This window comes from Lampetra planeri, chromosome 52 (genome assembly GCF_965212315.1).
Source record: "Lampetra planeri chromosome 52, kcLamPlan1.2.h2, whole genome shotgun sequence".
Lineage (NCBI taxonomy): Eukaryota > Metazoa > Chordata > Hyperoartia > Petromyzontiformes > Petromyzontidae > Lampetra > Lampetra planeri.
This window is the reverse complement of record NC_136158.1, coordinates 1011187-1019001: the sequence shown is the minus strand read 5'-3', so window position 1 is coordinate 1019001 and position 7815 is coordinate 1011187.

Below are 7815 nucleotides of genomic sequence, written 5' to 3'. Positions count from 1 at the left end.
CTTGTGAAACACCCTAAGGGGGGGGCTGGGACCAGTCTCCCGACAACAACAGCGGAGGGGCGACGCTCACAACAACAAGCGGAGCGCAGGGCGGATACAAATGCAGTGAAATGCCACAGTGTGGAGAACAGGTGGTGCGTCATCTTCGCCAGTCAACTCATAACACCTGGGGGTCTGTCCCGTGACCTCCTGCCAGCGACAGCCTTCCAACACTTCACGTGGCCTCAAAGTGCACCTAGCCTGGCACAAGCGCCGTGGTTAAGCAAATGGCGGCCGTTGCTGTATGTCTGTGCGCATGCATGTGTGATTATGCATACGCAAGTGCGCATGTGCGTGTACCCATGTGCGAGCGCGTGTGCGAGCGCGTGCGTGAGCGCACACGTGCGCGTCCATGCATGCACACGCGTACGCACCCGTGCATACACGCGCATGCGTGCCCTTATCATTACGAGAAAAAAAGAAAAACCAAAAATGTCATCCGCGCCGTTATCTCGCGGCGCGCTTCGGTTGAGTGCAAGACAGCGATCGCGATGTCCTAGAATTTTCTCGTTTTTTGTATTCGGACGCAACAACAACAAAAAAAGTAGTATCCGCTCGCGGGCAAATTCTCTTCGGCCCCCTTCTTGCTTTAATCTGCCACGGGTTTCAAGCGGGCGGAGTTGGGACGACGGGACGGACTCCCAATGCCCGTTGCCCGACGATTAATATTCCACGCCTCGTCCCCGTCTTTCCACGTTTAACCACAAATCTCCCATTTCTTTCGCGCTCTCTCGCTCGCTCTCTCGCTCGCTCTCTCGCTCGCTCTCTCTCTCGCTCTCTCTCTCGCTCTCTCTCTCTCGCTCTCTCTCTCGCTCTCTCTCTCTCTCGCTCTTCGTGACGAACAGCGGCCCGGCAGTGGGGCACGTGATCCGGCCGGGTGGGGCAAACCAATAATAGGGTTACCGAGGCTCAAGACGGTGAGGTCAAGGGGTCAACATCCATCCATCGGCCCTCTCATACAACCGCCACAACCGCCACAACCACAATAATGCCCCTTCATCCAGGGAAAGCTTCGACGAGTCTCAAGACTCGTTTAGAGGAGGGTCCTGCTGCATTGCCGGACATCTGTGAAAAAGAGCTTCATGGCTCTTCAGATTCCTCCAGTGTAAATAAATCTATTCCGATTCCACCTCCCGGTGTGGCGGTTAAAATAACAACCGGTTTCTCGACTCCCGTCGCGTCACCAACCACTCCCCCCCCCCCCCCCCCCCCCCGAGTAGTACACCACAGTTAGTCAATCAGCAGGCTACATGTGGGTGTGAGTGGAAGAGTAGGCCAAGATAACCCTGTACAGGGGCTCTCTCTCTCTCACGCAGGGGACCTTCTGCCAGCAAGGAGCCTGAGCAAGCAACTGCAGGGAATGCACCGTAACCTTTTACATTTTACACAACGTGCAATATTAAGATGCCGTGTGGGGGTTTTCCTCTTATTATTTTATTTGCGCGCAGCGTCTAAAGACGCGGCTGCGTCGAGATGCGACGTAGGGTTCCAACGCGGTGTCGGCATGTCGCTGTGCAGATAAAGAACTGAGCCAGCCACCGTAGGGGCTGGCTCCTGTACCGGCACGCATCGGGATGTGTGGCCAAATTTCCATGCCAAGCCCCCCCTCCCCCGCCAAACCACCCCCCCCCCCCCGCTAAACCCCCCCCCCACCAACCCCTCCCCCGCACCTCGTGACCCTGCTGCCCTTCCTCGTCTAATTTACTCCGGGTCATTAATTCCCCCCCCCCCCTCCGATCAAAACGATCGGATTCCAGGTCAGGGGTCATTAGCGATGTGCAAGGGAGCGCGGAGAGAGACGAGCAGAGACAGGCAGGAGGGAAGCGGAGGGAGGAGGAAGAGGAGAGACGGTTTTTCAGAGCTGCAGGAAAAGCATTCTAAACTTTCCAGCGCTGTTTTCTCGTTTCATTTTTTGTGCATTCCACGATTGTCTCCGGTTGAGGGTCTCCGCCCCTCCGTGTGCCTTTTTTTTGGTTGATTTGCGGCGCTGGCTTTTGTGTCCGTTTGGTTATCGCTGTGGGCGTTGTTTCTCCGTCGTGAAGAGCGGCGGGCATGCGGTGGCCTGGCTGGGCCAGCCCGTCCAGCCCCAGCTTTGCCCACTTGCCAGACCCGTTCCTCGCTGCTCCGTTGTGGTGCCGCGTGCGCGTCTCTGCGCTGCGCTTTCGCCATCATTCAACACATTTCATTTGCCCCGGTGCGCTCCGACCGCACCGGCTGAGGAGCCCAGGTCCCGGCTCAACTCGTGCAGTGCCACGGCTTCCAATGGAACAACGTGCAACACCTGGGAATCATCACCCTCTTCTGCGCCACCCCGGGGGAAGCAAAGTGGCGAGCAAAAAACGATGGCGTGCCACAAAAAGTGGCGAAATAACATCAACAACCGGGGGATTGAGACCTCTTCCCTCCTGCAGAAACATCTGCCCTCCTCGGGAGGACGGGGCCTCCCACCCGCGCTCCTCTTCCTCGACCAGGAGAAGGCGTTCGACGGAGCCGATTGCGGGCATCTGCTGGGGCTTTTGGTTTTGGGGCCAGATTCATCGCTTTGATCCGCCTGCCTTACGCCGAAGCCCCAGGGGCCTGACCACGGTCAACGGCACCCTCACTGCCGCCGTCGGCTTCAGAAGGGGTGTTCGACAGGGGTGTTACATGTCCAGGCAGCTGTACACCCCCTCGTTGTCGAGCCTTTTCTGTGCCTCCTAAGGCGGACGCGGAGTTGGCCCCGTCCTTCGATGTTGTTGTTGTTAATGTCATAATAAAATGGCAAGATTGAAAAGAAGAGGAGTGAGGCCGCAAGGAGCGTGGAGGATCAATGGGCAAGGCGAGCACACGGAGGAGGAACGACCAAAGTGGAGATGGAGCGAACAAACCAGGGTAGAGGTGGGATTGGATTATGCAGCTGCACACGCCGGATTTATAATAATAATATGCATGCTATTAATTTGTCCATTAAAGCTCCATCAAAGCGCAATGAGCCTCGTGACACGTTTTTCAGGAGGTTCCTGCTACATTTGGATGTTTGTTCCTGGGGGGGGGGGGGGCACTCTGTGCGCGAGCGGGGAAAGCATCAAAGATCCGCACGGGCCGAAGCCGACTGCTGTGGATACCCCGGTCTCGCCAGGCGGTCTCCACACCGGGTGGTGACCAGGCTCAACACTCGCTTGGTGACTGGGCCAGAGGCCACGTGCTCTGCACAGGGCGCTATTTGAGCGCGGCCTATGACGGGAGGAGGATAACTTTGGATCTTGCAAAGTTATGAGGCCGACTGACTAAAGCAGCTTTTTTATATGCAGACACAGAACGGTGTTAAAACAAAACGAAGCTATTTTTTTATTTTACCAAGTAAAGGTCCACTAGGCTATATAGCCTCAAAAGAGAGCCAACCAATTGGCTTATCAAATTTTATGTCTAGCAGCCAATTCTTCCAAACGCACGTCGATTCTAAATGTGGAGGGAAAAACCGGGGGGCCCGGGAGAAAAATCCACGTTACCACGTGGAGAGAGAAACAAACACAACCTCCAAATATACAGCAGCAGGCGTCAGGATCGGGGTCGATCCCACGACCTCCTGTATACCAGGCGAGGAAGTTAACATCTCACAACCGCGGCGCCCCACAATGGGGGCCTCCCAGTACCCCCACCCCTAACCACCCCCCCCCCCACTCCTGTGAGGTGACGAGAAACACACGGGGACAATCCCTGCAGGATGAGGCCAGTTCCTTCCCCTCCGCATCCTCCCCCCTTTATCTCTCCCTTGCAGCCGGGCGGCGTCTTGGGAGAGACAACGGATGGGGTGGGAGACAGAGAGAGAGAGAGCGAGCGGGCAGGGAGCGAGATGGATAGAGAGCGGAGAGAGGGAGAGAGACGGGGAGGGAGTGGAGGCAGGCAGGGAGGGAGACAGCCAGGGAAGGAGTATTTTGAGAGAGAGCGAGAGGGAGCGAGGGACGAGAGGCAGGGAGAGGTCGCGTAACGGTTCGTACGCAGCACTCGCTATCATCAACGGCGATCACTCGGGGGCCGAGTTTGATCGTCCTCCTGGTTTGTGGACCTCCAGATGGCTGAAGAGGTCGATCGGTTTTTGCCAATATGCGGGTGAAGTATTTTCCCGGTGGTGGACAGGAGGGAGACGCCACCGTACTTTCCACAATCTGCCCTGTACCCCCCCTTTTTAAAGATGGTAAACAATCGTGGCATCCCCAAGTTCTGTGGGGATCTCCTCCTTGTGCCAGATCTTCAAGAGCAGGGCGTGTGTGTGGTGTAACAGCTCCCAAGTCGCCTCCATTCAAGATTTCTGCTGGATCATCTTTTTCTGCTGGATCATCTTGCTGACAGCATCTCGTAACCTCCTGCATCCTGGCTGGTTTTTCCACGCCCTCTTTTATGAGTCGCCGAGGGATTTGGTCGATAGCCTCCATCGCAACGGGTTGAACTTCGGTTGAGGAGCCCTTAGCAGTGCTCTCTCCACCGAGATTGGATTGATTCCTCATCCTTCAGCAGTCTATCTTTTGAGCGAAGGGGGTTTAGGCCACGGTAACAGACTCAGAGCGGATCCACGTCTTCAGCTCCTTCTACAATTCTCTCAACAGCTGACCGTTACGCTACTGCTCCCTACGAATCTAGCAAACAGAGTTTGATTCCCGCTCACGGCCACCAACACCGGTGACGATTATCTGAACCGGTCCTGGGCCTCCCCTAGGTCGACTCAGCCTCAAATCGAGTACCTGATGCGGTGTGTAAACATCGCCACTGGGGAGACAAAGGCGGCCGGGCGTGGTGCTGGCCACCCACCCCCTCGTGTGCCGTGCCTGCCTTCACAGGTACACGCTAACAGCACTTGCCCCGACAGTCTGTTAAGGCTACACGAGGGATCTTTGTCTTTAGGACAAGAAGCAGGGAGGGCGAGGAAGAGAGAGAGAGAGAGAGGCAGGGGAGGGTTGGCGAGCGACGTGGCGAGGGGGAGGCGGCAGCCAGCTCGCTGTGTACGTGCACGAGAGCGGAAGGCCACGGGGAAGCAGAGGGAGTGTGGCCCCGATGACGGACGAGGGCACGGCAACAACCGCTCCCAACGCACAACCCTCAAAAACGCTTCCCCACCTCGGTTGCGCAAGTAAAAGCAGTCCGCGGAGAGAGAAAAAGCAACCAGCTCGATCGCTTGCAGCGCACAGCGTCGCTCCGTTCCCTACCAGGTTTGCAACTCCTGCAGCAAGCATTTGCACGAGCCTGTGCCAGAGAGAGAGAGAGCGGTGCCGAGCAAGATTGAAGTCGGGAGAGCACCGACTTCTTTCTCACGTTGCCGCTTTATCCAGTGCCGGATTAAGCTAGTGCGGGGCCTGTAGCATATGTTACAAAGGGGCTCTAAATACAAAAAAAAACACAAATATTAAAACACAAATTTTTAACTCACAGTAAAGTCATTGTATTTTTTCAATTGCTATACAGCCAGATAATACTACATATCTCTAACCTTAAACACCTAGTCGTTCAGAAACGTTAAAGGCGGTATAGTACTATAGTAATAGAGCAAGTGCAGAATCACTGAACCGGAAGTGACAGCTTTGATAGCATTTAGCGTGGGGCCCTTGAAAGTGCGGGGCCCGTAGCATTTGCAGCTACTTGTGCTCCGACGATAATCCGGCACTGGCTTTACCCGCACGAGAGAAGGGGGGTGGGGGGAGATGCACGCCTGCCATGCGTGCCCGACGCCGTTCGCAACCGATTACTACCAGTGAGTGTGTGTGTCGCGCACTCCACCACACCACCCGACACGGCCAAATAGACGAACCGTGACAGAGAGCGATCCACGGCGTGCCCAACAATCGGGGGGGATCGGCGTTTCTCCGGCCAGCCGTCACTAAGCGGCGTCACAAAGCCTGTAATTGTGAAGAGATGGTCGGTTACAACACCAAATTTGGTCCGAATGGGCGTGGGTTTGTTTTATTGTTGGTATTATTACGATGCTGGCGTTCGTGATGAGGCCAAGATCATCAACTCGCTGGCGCTCGAGTGTCCGGCTTCATGAGGGGCGGCCGAATCCTGGATCCTAACCCTGGGCCCCGGCACCCACACAACCGTACGTCGACCAGACGCTTGTTAACATTAACGGTGTAAACTTTTTTTTGGTCAAAATGTTAAGAACGAATGGGGCATGACCCTGCTTATTTCTTTACGTGCAATTTCTTTTATTTTCCAGATGTTGCTGCTGGATGGCAGCAGCAGCAGCCACATAAACATGTGTGGTGCGCGTGTGTGATGTGTGTGTGATGTGTGTGTGGTGTGTGTGTGGTGCGTGTGTGTGGTGCGCGTGTGTGTGGTGTGTGGTGTGTGTGTGGTGCGTGTGTGTGGTGCGCGTCTGTGGTGCGCGTGTGTGGTGCGCGTGTGTGGTGCGCGTGTGTGGTGGGTGTGTGTGGTGGGTGTGTGTGTGTGGTGTAGTGTGTAGTGTGTGCGTGGTGTAGTGTGTAGTGTGTGGTGCGCGTGTGTGGGTGGTGCGTGTGTGTAGTGCGAGTGTGTGTGGTGTGCGTGTGTGTGTGGTGCGTGTGTGTGGTGCGTGTGTGTATGGTGTGTGTATGTGGTGCACGTGTGTGATGTGTGTGGTGTGTTGTGTGTGGTGTGGTGTGTGTGGTGTATGTGTTGTGTGATGGACACGAGTGATGGTGGAGGGGCGGTGTTGGTGGTTTTAAAGATAACAGATTAAACAGTAAAAACATATTTACAAAACATTCGATTTAAAGTTCATTTCTGAGGGAAAGTGGCCATTCGCAATGCTTCTGCCGTACGTAAAACGGATAAAACCGGTCAACTTTGCCACCTACTGCGAGGTGGAGTTCCAGCCGAGACCCAACTTAAACCTCATAATTGGCCCCAATGGCACGGGGAAGATAACCGTGGCACCCTGGGCGAAAATAATACAAATGATAATAAACTCGGTTTTATAAAGCGCCTTTCAAATTGATAATCTCAAAGCGCTATACATCAGAGGTAAAAAAAAAAACACGTTGTTCTAAAAATAGAATTCTGACAGCAGTAAAAAAAACTATCACAATACAATAAAAAATAAAAATGAGGCCAACTGACTTTCGGTGGGAACCAATGAAGCTGGAATTCACGAGCTGGGAGGGAGGGGGGGGCAACCTGGTCATGTGGCCTCCAACGACCTCCAAACGGCCTCCGCGTGATCCCTGGGAGGCCACAACGGCTCACAGAGGCAGGCGGAGGAGATCGTGAGCAACTTCAACATCCAAGTCAAGCTGTCCCCGTGTGTCGGAAAGACAGTGTCAGACGCCGTCTTTCCGACAGACCTGTTCTTCACCTGAGGACGGCTGCTTGCGTTGTGGCCGAAACGTCGTGATAATGTATTTTATTATGTTTTATTTTTATTATTTTATCATTTCCCTTCTACGTGACTTTACCGAAAGAACCAAGAAGATGAATCCCTGCAGTCACGAAAGCTTTACATCGAAATATGTCCCCGTGTTTCGACCGTCTAGGGCCCACGGAGAGGTCAGTGGTGGTCTCATAAACTCTACGACTTCCAGAGACTCAAGGTCCCTGCAGGGGTCAAGCAGTAGGGGTCAAACAGTAGGGGTCAAGCAGTAGGGGTCAAGCAGTAGGGGTCAAACAGTAGGGGTCAAACAGTAGGGGTCAAGCAGTAGCGTTCAGTAGGGCGGGGGAGGAGCAGTTGCCGCAAACGCAGCGAAGATATTGAATGTTTGTTATACATTTATTTTTAATAACTTAATCGTTTTTAGCATTTTTTTGTTCAAGTTAGTGTTAATGTGTGCG